The sequence below is a fragment of the Dendrobates tinctorius genome, unplaced genomic scaffold, assembly GCF_039654945.1.
Source record: "Dendrobates tinctorius isolate UK_male_01 unplaced genomic scaffold, ASM3965494v1 ptg000102l, whole genome shotgun sequence".
NCBI lineage: Eukaryota > Metazoa > Chordata > Amphibia > Anura > Dendrobatidae > Dendrobates > Dendrobates tinctorius.
In genome coordinates, this window is record NW_027361770.1 from 41303308 (window position 1) to 41322487 (window position 19180).

Sequence of the window (19180 nt, forward strand, 5' to 3'; positions counted from 1 at the left end):
GCAACTGGTCATGTCAGTGGTATATGTTTGCTATACATAATTGCTTGCATCTGTCAATATACACGGTAACTGGTTATATCAGGGTTATCTGAAAACATTTTGTATCTTATTTTATACTTGTGTTTTATCTACAATATAAACCCTATTTTGTTACTACACAGTGTATGGTTAATAACCCATTTATCTCAATAGGCGCATATATACACATTTGCCATATACAGTGGGTACGGAAAGTATTCAGACCCCTTTTAAATTTTTCACTCTGTTTCATTGCAGCCACATAGTAAATTCAAAAAAGTTCATTTTTTTCTCACTAATGTACAGTCTGCACCCCATCATGACTGAAAAAAAAACAAATGTGGAAATTTTTGCAAATTTATTAAAAAAGAAAAACTGAAATATCACATGGTCATAAGTATTCAGACCCTTTGCTCAGAAACTCATATTTAAGTCACATGCTGTCCATTTCCTTGTGATCCGCCTTGAGTTTTCTACTCCTTCATTGGAGTCCAGCTGTGTTAAATTTAACTGATAGGACTTGATTTGTAAAGGCACACACCTGTCTATATAAGACCTCACAGTGCATGTCAGATCAAATGAGAATCAAGAGATCAAAGGAACTGGTCAAGGAGCTCAGAGACAGAATTGTGGCAAGGCACAGATCTGGCCAAGATTACAAATTAATTTCTGCAGTACTCAAGGTTCCTAAGAGCACAGTGACCTCCATAATCCTTAAATGGAAGAAGTTTAGGACCACAAGGAGTCTTCCCAGACCTGGTCGTCCAGCCAAACTGAGCAATCATGGGAGAAGAGCCTTGGTGAGAGTTGTAAAGAAGAACCCCCAAATCACTGTGGCTGAGCTCCACAGAGGCAGTAGGGTGATGGGAGAAAGTTCCACAAAGTCAACTATCACTGCAGCCCTCCACCAGTTGGGTCTTTATGGCAGAGTGGCCCTACAGAAGCCTCTCCTCCGTGCAAGACATATGAGAGCCCACATAGAGTTTGCTAAAAACACATAAATGACTATCAGACTATGAGAAATAAGATTCTCTAGTCTGATGAGACGAATATAGAACTTTTTGGTGATAATTCTAAGCGGTATGTGTGGAGAAAACCAGGCACTGCTCATCACCTGCCCAATACAATACCAACAGTAAAACATGATTGTGGCAGCATCATGCTATGGAGGTGTTTTTCAGCTGCAGGGACAGGATGACTGGTTGCAACTGAAGGAAACATGAATGCTGCCAAGTACAGAGATATCCTGGATGAAAACCTCTTCCAGATTGCTCTGGACCTCAGACTTTGCTGAATGTTCACCTTTCAAAAAGACAATGACCCTAAGCATACAGCTAAAATAACAAAGGAGTGGCTTTAGAACAACTCTGTGACCATTCTTGACTGGCCCAGCCAGAGCCCTGACGTAAATCTAATTGAGCATCTCTGGAGAGAACTGAAAATGGCTGTCCACCAACGTTCACCATCCAACCTGACAGAACTGAAGAGGATCTCCAAGGAAGAATGTCAGAGGATCCCCAAATCCAGGTGTGAAAAACTTGTTGCGTCATTCCCAAAAATTTTAAAAATTCTGTGGAAGCATAGTTGAAAATCAATGTCTGACTTTCATTTGTTCATTTTCATAGATTTTTAATTTATTGTTACTTTTGTCAGATTCAAGTTATTTATGTCACCATTGTGGGTTTTTCTGTCATTAAACGAGGGGTACCAACAATTTTGACCACGTGTGTAGATATTTTATTTATTTATCAACATATCTGAAGGAAGATGCCATAAGAAGAATCAGATGCTGGTACCTTGGAGGAAGCAGACATAGGCAAGAGAGCGTGAGGGTGCTGGGAATAACCCACAAACAATGGAAATGCTTCGGAAGACTACCCAACTTGTTTGTTGTAGTAAAACTCTGCCCAGAAAAGTCGTTGTACCCAGTCATTCTGGCAGGCAGAGATGAAGTGGCGAAGGTAGTTCTCGAGAATCTGATTTACCCATTCCAATTGCCCGTTGGTGTGCAGATGGTGCACAAAGGAAAAATCCAGTATATTTATCAGCATGTAAGAGCTTTCAAGAATTTAAAAGTGAACTGAGCTCCATGATCAGAGACTATATGGTGAGGAATGCCATGGAGATGAACAATGTGCTGGAAGAACTGCGTGGCGAGCTTAGGAGTGGAGGGAAGACCGAATAGAGGAATGAAATGAGCGATTCTGGAAAATTGATCCACTATGACTCAAATGTCCTGTATGAAAGTTTCAACTCCTCAGAAACTTTCAATGGCAATCTGGAAGCTCATGAGGAGCTGAAACAATTTTGTAATGATACATTTTAATAGTTTAATGACATAAAAGAAAAAATGTTAAACGGCAAGATTCTGTGACAATGTAGGTCTCTTCACCATTATGAAATATCTGATGAAGAGTAAGTACTCTTGAAAGTTTGCTAATTAACATCATTTTATTTCCTTAGCCACTGTAAAGTACTATAACTTGGTTATTTTTTTCTTATTATTAGTTGTATGACTAATTTCTTAAAAAAAAAAAACTTTTCGTACTGCAGTTCAATAAATTAATGGCTTGGAAGGATTTTATTACAGAAAAAAATGACTACATCATAGTCAAAGCAGCAATAAGATGAATAAAAAATAAAGCACAATGCCCTTATTAAATAAAACAGTCCCACACCTAGAAGTGGCTGTATTGCAGTTGTCCCCTCAAACTGCCATCAAATCCATATAATAGAAAATGGCACATCAGATTATTTTCTTTATGTTCTTTATCCACATATTTCTCATGAACATACAGTCAAAGTATTATTAAATGTTGTAAATATTTATAATCATCACTGCGAGAAGCATGTAGAATGCGATGCGGCCTCCATGAAACTTCCAGTATATGTTATTGCAGACATAGTGATTGAAATAATTGTAATATACTGTACAATGTATATGTAATTGATTTTACAATGGGTACGGAAAGTATTCGGACTCCTTTAAATTTTTCACTCTTTGTTTCATTGCAGCCATTTGGTAACTTCAAAAAAGTTCATTTTTTTCTCATTAATGTACACTCTGCACCCCCATATTGACTGAAAAAAAAACAGAAATGTGGAGATTTTTGCAAATTTATTAAAAAAGTAAAGCTGAATCAGCCTTAAAACTCATCCTGTGTGATAATATATATGAATCTAATGAAAATGTAGAATCCCTGTGGGTAGAGATAAGGGGAGGGGGGAAAAATAATAAATTACTCATAGGGGTTTGTTATAAGTCTCCAAAAATAATGGAAGCAACAGAGAATATCCTCATGAAGCAAATAGATGAAGCTGCGACTCAAGGAGAAGTCATTATTATGGGGGACTTAAACTACCCTGAAATACATTGGGGAACCGAAACCTGCAGTTCCAGCAAAGGTAATAGGTTTCTGACAACTATGAGAGACAATTACCTTTCACAACTGGTTCAGGACCCAACAAGAGGGGGGGCACTGCTAGACCTAATATTAACCAACAGGCCAGACTGCATATCAAATGTAAGGTTGAGGGTCACTTGGGTAATAGTGATCACAAATAGTTTTCATGTATCCTTTAATAAGATGTGTAGTAGAGGGGTTACAAGGACACTAAACTTCAGGAAGGCAAATTTCCAACGGATGAGAGATGATCTTGGTGCAATTAACTGGGACGATATCCTGAGACATAAAAATACACAAAGAAAATGGGAGACGTTTATTAGCATCCTGAATAGGACCTGTGCACAATATATACCGTATGGGAATAAACATGCGAGCAATAGGAGGAAACCACTATGGCTAAATAGAGCTGTAAGGGGCGCAATAAGAGATAAAAATAAAGCATTTAGAGAATTAAAGCAAGTAGGTAGTGATGAGGCATTAACTAAATACAGAAGATTAAATAAATTCCGTAAAAAGCAAATCAAAATAGCAAAGATTGAGACAGAGAGATTCATTGCCAGAGAAAGTAAAAATAATCCCAAAATATTCTTTAACTACATAAATAGTAAGAAGCTAAAAAATGATAGTGTTGGTCTCCTTAAAAATAGTCTGGGTGAAATGGTGGATGAGGATGAGGAAAAAGCCAATATGCTAAATTACTTTTTTTCAACAGTATTTACACAAGAAAATCCCATGACGGATAACATGATCAGGGATAAAAATTCTCCATTAAATGTCACCTGCTTAACCCAGCAGGAAGTACGGCGGTGTCTAAAAATCACTAAAATTGATAAATCCCCGGGCCCAAATGGGATACACCCCTGAGTACTGCAGGAATTAAGCACAGTCATAGATAGACCATTATTTTTAATCTTTAAAGATTCCATAATAATAGGGTCTGTACCACAGGACTGGCGTATAGCAAATGTGGTGCCAATATTCAAAAAGGGGACAAAAACTGAACTTGGAAATTATAGGCCAGTAAGTTTAACCTCAACTGTGGGTAAAATCCTGGAGGGTTTTCTAAGAGATACTATACTGGAGTATCTGAAGAAGAATAACCGCATGACGCAATATCAACATGGGTTTACGAGGGACCGTTCCTGTCAGACTAATCTGATAAGCTTTTATGAAGAGGTAAGTTCCGGACTGGACCAAGGGAATGCAGTGGACGTGGTGTACATGGACTTTTCAAAAGCTTTTGATACATTTGTCTCTTAATGTTTGAGTTTAAACCCTTAACATTTAGTGTTAAAATTTTAACCATATTTTAGGTTGTAGTAGCAGAAAGCAAAATTAGCATTACATACAGAGACCAACCGGGTATTGCCCATCTCAAAATTGCCTGATGGCCCACGATGGATGGCTCTCAAAGAGGTACAGAAGATTCCCTCACCACAATCAGGGTAGACACATAAGGAAAGGGAGAAGACATTTACAATACACACAACACATAGATCACAACATTTACATGTCACAAATATTACCAGAGAGGAGTGAAGCCACAGGCGAAAGCCTTCTCCGCTACCGTCCTGTCCGGCCAGGGTCAGAGAAAAAAAGATTGGCATAACGTAAAACTTTACCAAAATCTAAACCCTGACCTCCTTTACCAACTCTTCCGTAGGAGGAACCAGGGTAACTCTAACCCTTAAAAGGGGGTCTGTAGCTATGGACACACTGCTATCACAGTCAGTGTCAAAAGCTAGATTCTAAACATTTAAGAGAGGGGAGTGTTCAATTCTCACCGCCCTAGTAGCAAGCCAATGCAAATAGTGTGAGGACTCTTAACCAGATATATTATCATAAAAGAAAAAGAAAAAAGTGAACAGCTACTTATGAAAGAAAGAACCAACCAAAGTCCCTATAATAAACTGGGGAGGACACAAGATCCCCCACCAACTGCCCCCCAAGGGGGGACTCCAGCTTGAAACCAGAGATTCAAACACAGGGCTCCAGTTCCCAGAAGGAAGAAAAAATATGAAAAATTGTTATCTCAGGTCGGAGCCGGTCGTGCCTTAGGTCGTGATGAGGGAGATCCCCCCCTAGAGTCCACCCGTTGCCAAACCGGACGGAGTGGACTGGACGGCATCTCCAATTCCCAGTCCACCAGGGAGGGCGGAGGAACCCCCAGGTCAGTGCAGAAGGCTGGGAGGTCCCGAATAGATCGAAGCACTACCGTACGACCATCTTTTGAGGCTATGAGGGCAAACGGGAACCCCCAGCGATATCGGATGCCCTTATCTTTTAAGGATGCAAGTAGTGGCTGCAGATGTCTCCTTTTCTGTAGGGTGATCCAAGATAAATCAGGAAATAATTGGATCCGAGTCCCTTGATATTCAATTCTCTCCGAAGCACGGGCTTTAGCCATAATAGACTCTCTTAATTGGAAGTCATGGACACAGCAAATAATGTCACGAGACTGATTTTGCGGCCCCCTGGGGCGTAATGCTCTATGTGCTCTGTCCAATGTCCAATTTTATCCTTTGAGTTGTGGGGCACTCCAGTACAGTGTTGAATATGGTTTCAAGTATGGCATGGACATCCTCATTACCCGTGGCCTCAGGGACGCCTCTCACTCGGATATTATTACGGCGTCCTCTGTTGTCCAGATCTTCCAGATGTTTGTTAGTTTCACTCAGAGCCTGAGCATAAGAAGTCACGTTCTTTTGTAGTTTGATGATGTACTGTCTAGTATCATCGTGATCCCTTTCCATTGAGTCCACTCTGTCTGCTAGTAGCCCAACATCTTGGCGGATTGAGTTAATCTCTGACTTACAGGTTTCTTTTACTTCTGAGATCAGGGATTTGAAGTCCTCTTTGGTAGGGAGGAGATCCAGATACTTCTTCAATCCTCTGTGGTCAAAATGGTGTTCCATCTCTCCCGACTCAGTCTCTGATGGGGAGTCACGCGACCCCCCCCCGTCCTCCTGCTGTGACACCAGAGCAGACAGTGAGGGCGTAGAGTCCAGGTCCATACCCACTGGGCCCGACCACGTAGTTTTATTTTTCGCTTGAGTGCCTTTATGGATTGATTGTCGTTGTGACTTTGGTGGCATGGGGTCACTCGCAACACAGTCTCTCTTAGTAAGAAACTTGTCCAAAGGGGTCATAAACGGCTGCCCCCTTCTTAATCTGTATGACCAGCTTGAACCTCGTCTCCTCCTCAGCCCCGCCAGGTCGTCCCCTAGTCCGTGCAATGTATTATATCTCCTTTCAATATTATTTATTGATGTAAAACCGTTAAAATTATAGCTGTCCACTTATGTCCTCCATCTGGGCGGAAAGGCAAGTCTCCCCTCTACGCAGACATTATACAGGGGTGTATATCTCCTTCATGGCTCTTTCTCGTAGTAATTTCTTTACAACAGGCTATTATTTCGATGACCACTAGATGGCAGTAGAGTATAAGGCAAAAAGAGAGCTTTTCCTGCTTTTTTTTTTTTTTAAGGCAACTGCAGCCCAGTTTCCCACTCCCTTCTTCTTCAGCTATCAGAGCTTGCAAAATGGCGTCACCCACATGGAGCCCCGGGGTCCCGAGGGGGGCGCAATCGCCACCGTTGCACCTCTGGAGCACAACCACTTTGTCACTTGGAGATGCCTCCTTCTCCTCAGGGACACTATCTCTCCCGTGTCTGAACTGGGACAGCACTGAAGGTAAGACCCAGGGCTGCACCCTGACTATGTGGAGGTGCTATAAGAAGGCCTTACCTCCACTGTTTCTCTGTGCGTGCTAGGAGCTGTCCCACGGGTATAGTTCCGATCTCAGTGTTCTGCATGAAGCCCTCCTGGAGTTATGCTCCCAGCCCAGGTCTGTGTCCAGAACCCGGGGTGATAGCAAGGGAACCTGGCTTGCCCCTCGCTGGCCACCTAGGGGTGCTGAATCCTACAGGTATTTTCCAGGGTAGCAGGGGAACCAAGTCAGGATGTTTTGCAGCAAATTGTAAAGTTTAAAGAGGAAGTTTCGTATTCTAAAAGCAGGAGCCCAAGTGAAGTGCTTCTTCCCTGTTAGGTGCCCAGGCCACGCCCCCCACCAATACCTTTCTAATGATCTTTTTACTCTTAGACCTGTGACGGGGACAAGGGGGCATCCTCTATGTCTGGAGGAAAGAAGGTTTAAGCATACTCACAGACCCGGATTCTTTACTGTAAGAGCAGTGAAACTATGGAACTCTCTGCCATATGATGTTGTAATGAGTGATTCCCTAAAAAAAATTAAGAAGGGACTGTGTTGTGAGTTCATTTTCCCCTTCACTACTGAGGCCCGAGGAACTCCCTCTTCTGGTGAAGAAAGGTAGTGAGCCTGATTGTCAAACACCTGGGGCTGATGATGATGACTGGCTGAGTGGAGTTAATGACTGGATATAAGGCTGCCGACGCCCTTCTGGCCTGCGGGTGATTTCTCTGTGGACTTCTAGGAAACCAGTCTGATTCCTGCTCATCTAAAGCTAAGATTTCTGCTTTGCCTTTTTGCATTAGTGTTTTGTTTTCCTTGCTTTTCTGGATTCTGCCATTCCCTGCTGGGGTGAGCTGAATCTCCTTTTGCCTGTTGCTCTGTCTTCAGAATATTCCTGAGTACTGACATAGCCTTTTTTGAAGCCTAGCGTCTTCAGGGCCTTTTTTACTGTCAGTTTGTTGGCTCTTATTTTCATAGGGTTTTTCACGGATTGCAGACAGCAGCCTTCCTGTCCTTTCCTATCTAAGCTAGCGTGGGCCCCATCTTTGCTCAGTCTATCTTTCTGTCTGTGTTTTGTTCTTTCTTCTTGCTTCACCGTCATTATATGTGGGGGGCTGCCTGTTGCTTTGGGGTCTGCTCTGGGGCAGTTTAGATTTCCCTTTCTGTCTTTAGGCTATGTAGTTCTCCGGCTGTGATCGAGGGGCCTAGGGCATCGTAGGAGCCCCCCACGGCTACTGCTAGTTGTGTTGATAGGTTCAGGGGTCTGCAATCCGATAGCTGCCGACTTCTCTGGTTTTCTGGACTTAGCTAGCATTTCTATTTTTGCCTCCTACGGTGACTCAATCATAACAGAATCACCCGCCATACCGCAGATTTTAGGGTACTCAATAGCAGGAAAGAATTGTATAAAAAAAAAATAAAAAATGGGTGTGTATATTTTTTCCTCTATGTCTCTGAGGCCGTAGGGGGAATTTTTTTTTCTCTCAATGGAGATAAAGCAATTGTCTGATCGTGTGGAGCAGCTCGCTGCGGAAGTGCGGGGAATTTCCGCCTACCTTGCTCATTCACATGCTGCTGAACCAAAGATTCCTACACCTGATGTATTTTTTGGGGATCGGTCTAAATTTTTGAATTTCAAAAATAATTGTAAATTATTTTTTGCCTTGAAGCCTAACTCGTCAGGGAGCTCCGCGCAGCAGGTTAAAATTGTCATCTCTTTGCTGCATGGCGATCGCCAGGATTGGGCGTTTTCTTTGAAACCAGATGATCCTATTCTGACTAATGTGAATGCATTTTTTCAGGCCTTGGGGTTGTTGTATGACGAACCTAATGCCATTGATCAGGCTGAAAAGACCCTGCTGGCATTGAACCAGGGTCGTGATTCTGCAGAATTGTACTGTCAAAAATTCCGAAAGTGGGCAGTACTTACTACCTGGAATGATAATGCCTTGGCTGCTCTCTTTCGGAAGGGGTTGTCAGAAGCCATAAAAGATACTATGGTGGGATTTCCTGTTCCCTCTGGTCTTGACGATTCTATGTCTTTAGCCATTCAGGTTGATCGGCGTTTACGCGAACGCAGAGCTGCACGAGAGGTGTTGCCACCTGTTGAACAGATGTCTGAACCTATGCAATGTGATAGAGTTTTTTCCAGAGAGCAGCGTCAGGAGTTCAGAAGGCGTAATAAGCTGTGTTTTTTCTGTGGAGATGCCTCGCATATTATTTCTGTTTGTCCTAAACGAGAGAAACGTTGTGCACACACGTTTTCTGTTGGTGGTGTTCAACCTAAGTTTCTTCTGGCTATTACTCTGATCTGCTCCCTGTCCACATTTTCCGCCAAGGCTTTTGTGGATTCGGGAGCAGCTCTAAACCTAATGGACTTGGATTTTGCTAAACGTTGTGGATTTCCGATGACACCTCTACAGACGCCTATCCCTTTGGGGATTGATGCTACTCCTTTGGCTAAAAATAAACCTCAGTTTTGGACCCAGGTGGTAATGCGGGTCGCCCCAGACCATCAAGAAAATTGCAGGTTTTTGGTGTTACATAATCTGCATGATACTATTGTTCTGGGGTTTCCCTGGTTACAAATTCATAATCCAGTTTTGGATTGGAAATCTGTGTCTGTGGTGAGTTGGGGTTGTCGGTGTGCCTTTAGTGAGGCTCCGGTGTTTTCCACCTCTCCTCAGTCGCATGATGTTCCTGATTATTTGGCGGACTTTTATGATGTATTTAGTGAGAATGAGTTTGCGTCTCTGCCTCCTCATAGGAGTTATGACTGTGCTATTGAACTGAGCCCGGGGTGTAAATTTCCCAAGGGTCGGCTCTTCAATTTATCTGTACCCGAGCACGAGGCTATGCGATCCTATATTAAGGAGGTGTTGGAGAAGGGTCATATTAGACCATCCTCGTCACCCTTAGGTGCCGGGTTTTTTTTTGTAGCCAAAAAGGGTGGATCATTAAGACCTTGTATTGATTATCATGCTCTCAACAAAATTACTGTTAAATATCAGTATCCGTTACCCCTGATTTCTGATCTATTCTCCAGAGTTAAAGGTGCTTGCTGGTTTACCAAGCTTGACCTTAGGGGGGCGTATAATCTTATTCGCATTAAGCATGGGGATGAATGGAAGACGGCGTTTAATACTCCGGAGGGACATTTTGAGTACCTGGTGATGCCTTTTGGGCTCACTAATGCCCCTTCTGTCTTCCAGTGCTTCATGAACGATATTTTCCGAGATTTTGTCGATAAATTTTTGATTATCTATCTGGATGGTATTTTGATCTTCTCCAAGGATTGGGATTCTCATGTGGAACATATTCGGACTGTGTTCCGGATCTTGAGGGAGAATTCCCTGTATGTCAAAGGATCTAAATGCCTTTTTGGAGTACAGAGGATTTCTTTTTTGGGATTTATTTTGTCCCCGTCAACTATTGAAATGGACCCGGCCAAGGTACAGGCCATTTACGATTGGGTTCAGCCCACTTCTTTGAAGGCCCTCCAGAAGTTTTTGGGTTTTGCTAATTTTTATCGGAAATTTATAGCAAAATTTTCTAGTATGGCCAAGCCATTGACTGATTTGACTAAGAAGGGTGCTGATGTGTTAAATTGGTCTCCGGAGGCTGTTTCTTCCTTTCAGGAGCTGAAGCGAAGATTCACCTCCGCCCCGGTTTTGCGGCAACCTGATGTCTCACTTCCGTTCCAGGTAGAGGTGGATGCTTCTGAGATTGGTGCAGGAACTGTTTTGTCCCAAAAGGATCCTGTAACATCTAAAATGAATCCCTGTGCTTTCTTTTCCCGAAAGTTCTCTCCATCTGAACGTAACTATGATGTGGGGAATCGGGAACTGTTAGCCATGAAATGGGCATTTGAGGAGTGGAGACATTGGTTGGAGGGAGCTAAGCATCAAGTCGTGGTCCTTACTGACCACAAGAATTTGATTTACCTAGAGTCGGCTAAGCGCTTGAACCCTAGACAGGCTAGGTGGGCCTTGTTTTTTACACGTTTTGATTTTGTGGTTTCTTTTCTTCCTGGAACTAAGAATGTCAAGGCTGATGCCCTCTCTAGGAGCTTCTTTGCTGATTCTCCTGTGGAGACCAAGCCTGCTACCATCTTAGGCGAAGGGGTAGTTCTTTCTGCCATCTCGCCCGATTTGAGACGTGCTCTGGAAGAGTTCCAGGAGGACAAACCTGAGCATTGTCCCAGTGGAAAGTTGTATGTTCCTGACCAGTGGAAGAAGAGAGTGATGTCTGAAGTTCATTGCTCTGCTTTGGCTGGTCATCCAGGTATTTTTGGTACTAGAGATCTGGTGAGTCGGTCTTTTTGGTGGCCCTCCTTGTCTCGTGATGTCAGGAATTTTGTGCAGTCCTGTGGGACGTGCTCCCGGTCTAAATCGTGTTCTCGCTCTAGTGGGTTGTTGATGCCTTTGCCTGTCCCCAAGAGGCCATGGACCCATATTTCAATGGATTCAATCTCTGATATGCCTGTCTCTGAAAGGATGACTGTTATTTGGGTGATTTGTGATAGGTTCTCTAAGATGGTTCATCTTGTACCACTCCCTAAGTTGCCGTCTTCCTCTGAATTGGTGCCCCTGTTTTTACAACAGGTGGTTCGCTTGCACGGGATTCCTGAGAACATTGTATCTGACAGAGGAGTCCAGTTTGTGTCTAGATTTTGGAGAACTTTCTGTTCCAAGCTGGGAATTCAGTTGTCCTTCTCCTCTGCTTTTCACCCTCAGACCAATGGGCAGACAGAGAGAACAAACCAGACCTTGGAGTCATATTTGAGATGTTTTATTTCTGCTGATCAGGATGATTGGGTTTCATTTTTGCCCTTGGCCGAATTTGCTTTAAATAATAGAGCTAGTTCTGCCACTTTGATATCTCCTTTTTTTTGTAACTTTGGGTTTCATCCTCGATTTTCTTCAGGGCAGGTGGAGCCCTCTGCCTGCCCAGGGGTTGACACTGTGGTGGAGAGAATGCACCAGATCTGGGACCAAGTGGTGGATAAGTTATCTCTCTCCCAGGAAAAGACCCAGCGGTTTTCCAACCGACATAGGACCATTGGTCCCCAATTTAAGGTTGGTGATATGGTGTGGTTATCATCAAAAAATATTGCTATGAAGGTGGCTTCTCCTAAGTTTAAGCCTAGATTTATTGGACCTTACAAGATTTTGGAGATTATTAATCCGGTCTCTTTTCGTTTGGCTCTTCCTGTCACATTTAAAATCCATAATGTGTTCCATAAATCTTTGTTGAAGAGGTTTGTTGAACCTGTTGTTCCGGGGGTTGCACCTCCAGACCCTGTATTGGTTGAAGGTAACATGGAATATGAGGTAGAGAAAGTACTGGATTCCCATCTGGCTAGACGGAGACTCCAGTATTTGGTTAAGTGGAAGGGTTATGGTCAGGAGGATAATTCCTGGGTCTCTGCCTCTGATATTCATGCCAAAAGATTGGTGCGTGCCTTTCATCGGGCTCACCCTGATCGCCCCGGTGGCGTGGTTGAGGGTTCGGTGACCCCTCCTCAAGGGGGAGGTACTGTTGTGAGTTCATTTTCCCCTTCACTACTGAGGCCCGAGGAACTCCCTCTTCTGGTGAAGAAAGGTAGTGAGCCTGATTGTCAAACACCTGGGGCTGATGATGATGACTGGCTGAGTGGAGTTAATGACTGGATATAAGGCTGCCGACGCCCTTCTGGCCTGCGGGTGATTTCTCTGTGGACTTCTAGGAAACCAGTCTGATTCCTGCTCATCTAAAGCTAAGATTTCTGCTTTGCCTTTTTGCATTAGTGTTTTGTTTTCCTTGCTTTTCTGGATTCTGCCATTCCCTGCTGGGGTGAGCTGAATCTCCTTTTGCCTGTTGCTCTGTCTTCAGAATATTCCTGAGTACTGACCTAGCCTTTTTTGAAGCCTAGCGTCTTCAGGGCCTTTTTTACTGTCAGTTTGTTGGCTCTTATTTTCATAGGGTTTTTCACGGATTGCAGACAGCAGCCTTCCTGTCCTTTCCTATCTAAGCTAGCGTGGGCCCCATCTTTGCTCAGTCTATCTTTCTGTCTGTGTTTTGTTCTTTCTTCTTGCTTCACCGTCATTATATGTGGGGGCTGCCTGTTGCTTTGGGGTCTGCTCTGGGGCAGTTTAGATTTCCCTTTCTGTCTTTAGGCTATGTAGTTCTCCGGCTGTGATCGAGGGGCCTAAGGCATCGTAGGAGCCCCCCACGGCTACTGCTAGTTGTGTTCATAGGTTCAGGGGTCTGCAATCCGATAGCTGCCGACTTCTCTGGTTTTCTGGACTTAGCTAGCATTTCTATTTTTGCCTCCTACGGTGACTCAATCATAACAGGACTGGATGCCTTTCTTGAAAAGTATAATATTACAGGGTATATACACTAGTTTCTTTAATATTGCGTTGATCCTGGGAGCTAGTCTGATTGCTGTATGGGGAGTCGGGAAGGAATTTTTTTCCCCAATGTGAAGCTTACTGTTTGCCACATGGGTTTTTTTTGCCTTCCTCTGGATCAACATGTTAGGGCAAGTTAGGATAGGATATGGGTTGAACTAGATGGACTTAAAGTCTTCCTTCAACCTTAATAACTATGTTACTATGTTACATGGTCATAAGTATTCAGACCATTTGCTCAGTATGGAGTAGAAGCACCCTTTTGAGCTAGTAAAGCCATGAGTCTTCTTGGTAATGATGCAACAAGTTTTTCACACCTGGATTTGGGGATCCTCTGCCATTCTTCCTTGCAGATCCTCTCCAGTTCTGTCGGGTTGGATGGTGAACGTTGGTGGACAGCCATTTGCAGGTCTCTCCAGAGATGCTCAATTGGGTTTAGGTCAGGGCATGTACAGTTTTTCAAGGAAAGCAAAAATTTCATGAGTCCCCGCAATGGTGAGCTTCACCAATGTAGTCTTCAATGTTCATGCGCTTCAGCTATCTCCACCTGCACACCGTTTATTGAAGCTCTCTGCCTGTCTTTATACCAGAGCTATAGCAGGTAAAAAGTGATTATAACAAAACCACTGCAAGAAGCCCAGTAAGTGAAACACTTCTTGAATCAGGGTATTTGTCCTTATTTCATGTCACCCTCAGATTGGGGAGCATAAACTTGGAGACACATTCTCTGTAGGTAGATTAGCTCTATGGTGATTGCTGACACCAATCATATACACTCACTGGCCACTTTATTAGGTACACCATGCTAGTAACGGGTTGGACCCCCTTTTGCCTTCAGAACTGCCTCAATTCTTCGTGGCAGAGATTCAACAAGGTGCTGGAAGCATTCCTCAGAGATTTTGGACCATATTGACATGATGGCATCACACAGTTGGCGCAGATTTGTCGGCTGCACATCCCTGATGCGAATCTCCCGTTCCACCACATCCCAAAGATGCTCTATTGGATTGAGATCTGGTGACTGAGGAGGCCATTTGAGTACAGTGAACTCATTGTCATGTTCAAGAAACCAATCTGAGATGATTCGAGCTTTATGACATGGCGCATTATCCTGCTGAAAGTAGCCATCAGATGTTGGGTACATTGTGGTCATAAAGGGATGGACATGGTCAGCAACAATACTCAGGTAGGCTGTGGCGTTGCAACGATGCTCAATTGGTACCAAGGGGCCCAAAGAGTGCCAAGAAAAAATTCCCCACACCATGACACCACCACCACCAGCCTGAACCGTTGATACAAGGCAGGATGGATCCATGCTTTCATGTTGTTTACGCCAAATTCTGACCCTACCATCCGAATGTCGCAGCAGAAATCGAGACTCATCAGACCAGGCAACGTTTTTCCAATCTTCTACTGTCCAATTTCGATGAGCTTGTGCAAATTGTAGCCTCAGTTTCCTGTTCTTAGCTGAGAGGAGTGGTACCCGGTGTGGTCTTCTGCTGCTGTAGCCCATCTGCCTCAAAGTTCGACGCACTGTGCGTTCAGAGATGCTCTTCTGCCTACCTTGGTTGTAACGGGTGGCAATTTGAGTCACTGTTGCCTTTCTATCAGCTCGAACCAGTCTGCCCATTCTCCTCTGACCTCTGGCATCAACAAGGCATTTCCGGCCACAGAACTGCAGCTCACTGGATTTTTTTTCTTTTTCGGACCATTCTCTGTAAACCCTAGAGATGGTTGTGCGTGAAAATCCCAGTAGATCAGCAGTTTCTGAAATACTCAGACCAGCCCTTCTGGCACCAACAATCATGCCACGTTCAAAGGCACTCAAATCACCTTTCTTCCCCATACTGATGCTCGGTTTGAACTGCAGGAGATTGTCTTGACCATGTCTACATGCCTAAATGCACTGAGTTGCCGCCATGTGATTGGCTGATTAGAAATTAAGTCTTAACACACAGTTGGACAGGTGTACCTAATAAAGTGGCCAGTGAGTGTATATATATATAATATTGGAAAGCTATTGTCTTTGTGTCCACTGAGCGAACAAGATGGTCATTGATAATTTCTTCTTTGATTTGAAACTGGCCAAGGAAAACACATTGACCATTATTCTGCTCCTTTCAGTTCTATAGGAACATTGACATTGTAACAGTACTCCAGTATAAAGACTAGGTATTATTGCATTCAAGGTTTCACCTGCTTGGAACCATTTGCAAATAATAAAGGGCGGAGTGAAAGATTGTAGAATTGTACTCCAAACTGAATTTTCCATTTTCTAGGTGATTGTTTTCCTCTAATTGGAGCTTAAAAAAGTTCCAAAAATTCAGCCATTATTTTTAATATTTATAAAATAAAAATATCACGCTTTTAAAATTGTAATTTCATAGACCTTTGCTCATGGGATTTCAGAAATTCTAGCCTGTTATTAGAACATTGCGTACAGTATGTTAAAAAGGAGATACAAATTTAAAGACATGGTCTTGTCTTCAGGCGCATTAATGGTGAGAATCTGGTATGTTTAAATATTTTATTCATAAAAACAGATTAATGATTTATTAAAAATCGATATCATGCAGTATAAGGATACAAGAAAATTTCCAGTTTCACGTTCATCCTGGCAGATCCAGTCTAGTCTTAAAGCATTTGTGCAATTACAGAATTGGAAATTGCCATCTGGCACAGGCTCTGTACAGTACACTTCATTTTGTGATGTGGACTTCATGAACAAGGCATTGTATATTATCTGGTGTGTAGTAGGGTCATGATACATGTATAAGAAAGTAAAATAGAAGCATACAAAGTATTAAGAGACAGTGAGCCTCATGGACGCGGCTATGGACAACTGGCACACCGTGAAAATTCACAAACACAGACGACCACACTCATCTCCAGGAGACCAACACTTTTATTTCAGCTATTGCAAAGTTTTTCTAACATCATGTGTGTTTACTTTATATACATGTGTCTTATGTCCCGGGATATTGGTCATCATGGAGTGATCCAGATTAAGGCTACTTTCACACTTGCGTTTTTTTGCGCAGCGTGCGCAGTGCAAACGCGCATAAAAAAAGCATCATGCGTTTTTATGCGTTTTCTTGTTTTTTTGCAAACAAACGCTTGGGCTTTTTTGCGCTGACGTGCGCATGACTATGCGCACGTCAGCGCTCCCATAGACTTTAATGGGTTTTGGGTGAATTTCGTGCGCATGCAATTTTTTGAGACAGGTCGGATGCACAAAAAATGCAACAGGATGTATTATGTGCGCCCGGGCGCACACTACAAAAAAACCGCATGCGTATACAAACGCATGCCAATGCGCACCCATAAGTATAGGAAAGAAAACACATGCGCAAAAACGCAGCGCAAAAAAACACAAGTGTGAAACCAGCCTAAGTTCGGTAAAATACGAAATAGTCAGTGATTCTTCGAGACTTGTCCGTGTTTAATATAGCAATCCTGCTATCTCATGACATGCAAACAAGAAAGGGACAGTGTAAATGTATTGTGTTTGTGTGGAATCAATATAGCTTATATTGGAAGGACAATCAAAAAATATGATTATATTCAATTAAATCATCAGTTCATGATCATTGTTACTCTGGGCATTTTATGAAAGTGGAGCCAAATTTATGACCTGTAGCTAGTGATACTAATGACTTTTCGCTCTTATAAAGCTTATCATATAAATCTGTCTGCCTACATTAATGCCCCCTATAAGCACTCCTATTATCACCACTTTGTGGGTGCAGATTACAAAATCACTATAAACAATTCCCTCAGAGAATATTCCTACAACATGAAAAAATATATATTCATAGACTGTCAAAGCAGTACTAGCCCACTAGAGAAGGAAAGAGCTGTCTAGGAGATGATGGTTTCAGTCGGATCAGTGTCGTTGCCCTTAAAATCCATGTGAAATTATCAGTAATAAACTATTTACTAGCACATGATGAAGATTAATTTATTATGAGGCATTTATAGTGACAGTTGTGGCAAAATTTGTACACTGTGTTATGCTGAGTACATGTCCAGAGAAGGTCGTACATGACTCAGACAGGCTTTTTGAATTATACACCATCCCCTCATGTCCTTGACAGGGCATAGCATAGTGTACATACTTTTCTTGTACCATTTTCTTTTCAAGAAGACAAGTTGCTTACTAAAAATATGTAATTTTGCTTACTTGGTATAAATGCCACTATTGTTCAAAATCAGGCGTTTTTTTAATTTTTTGTTCCTGTGCCTCTCTATTCCTGAAATATGGCCCCCTTCACCTTGTATTTAAATTATGTCAACAAGACCACCACATAGAAGAGCTAAGGACTATGCCCACTTGGCTAAAGAAGTTTATGTGCAGGGAGGTGTGTGCCATATCTCAGGACTAGAGGTATGTGGGAACAAAAGAAAAGCAAAGCCAGATTCAGGAGAACACCAACATTTAGGCTAAGTAAAAAAATCCAACATATTTATGGAGACATGTCCTCTTTAAAGGGGAAAGGGGAAATGTCATGTTCCCAAATGCAATTAAGCTGGAAATACAGGGTTAATCTGCAGATTAATAGCCTTATAATACTTAATGCTGATTTGTAGCTACTGAGAGAAAATAGCTTTATTTCTCCCAGGAGCTGACAGTTTTAAAGCCATGCCTGGAGTGGCTACAGTCACCGCTCAGTACACAGTAGGCGGCAGCTGTAATCATGACCCCGCACTCTGACAGATCATCCTGCAGCGTATCTTTACAGAGCAAGTTGTTAAGCAAAATGCCAGGGATTGCTTACAGCCGCCATTTACAATGCTGTGAGTGATGACTATAGCCATTATGGGCACAACCCTATGACCAAAAGATGGCATCTTCCGAGAGGAACATTTTCCCCTGGTAGCCATGCTTTCAGTAAGGCTACAGGACAGCATTGTAATGGCATTAACCTGCAGATTACCCATATATCTGCAAGTTAAGAGCACTTGGAGACATGAAAGGTTCAATTTAAATGGAACATTGCAGTTGATTCATGTTGCCTGAACCAGTGGAAGCATGAATCAGACATTGGTTGCATTACTGCAGAGGTGTATGTTTTACTGTGAAACTCCGCAGCAGAGGAAACATACACTGAACAAAAAATATAAACACAACACTTGTTCTTTGCTCCCATTTTTCATGAGCTGAACTCAAAGATCTAAGACTTTCTATGTACACAAAAGGCCTTTTTTCCATAAATATTGTTCACAAGTTTGTCTAAATCTGTGCTAGTGAGCTCTTCTCCTCTGCCTAGATCATCCATCCACCTGACAGGTGTGGCATATCCAGATGCTGATCAGCATGATTATTGCACTGGTGTGCCTTAGGATGGTCACAATAAAAGGCCCCTCTAAAATGCGCATTTTTGCAGTATTGGGGTGCTGGGATGGGGGTTAGAAAACTAGTCAGTATCTGGTGTGATCACCTTTTGCCTCACACAGTGTAACATCTCCTTTGCATATAGTTGATCAAGTTGTTGATTGTGGCCAGTGGAATGTTGGCCCATGCCTCTTCAATGGCTGTGCAAAGTTGATGGATACTGGCAGGAACTTGAACACGATGTGGTATAGGCCAATCCAGAGCATCACAAACATGCTCAATGGCTGAAAAATTTGGCAAGTATGCTGCCATG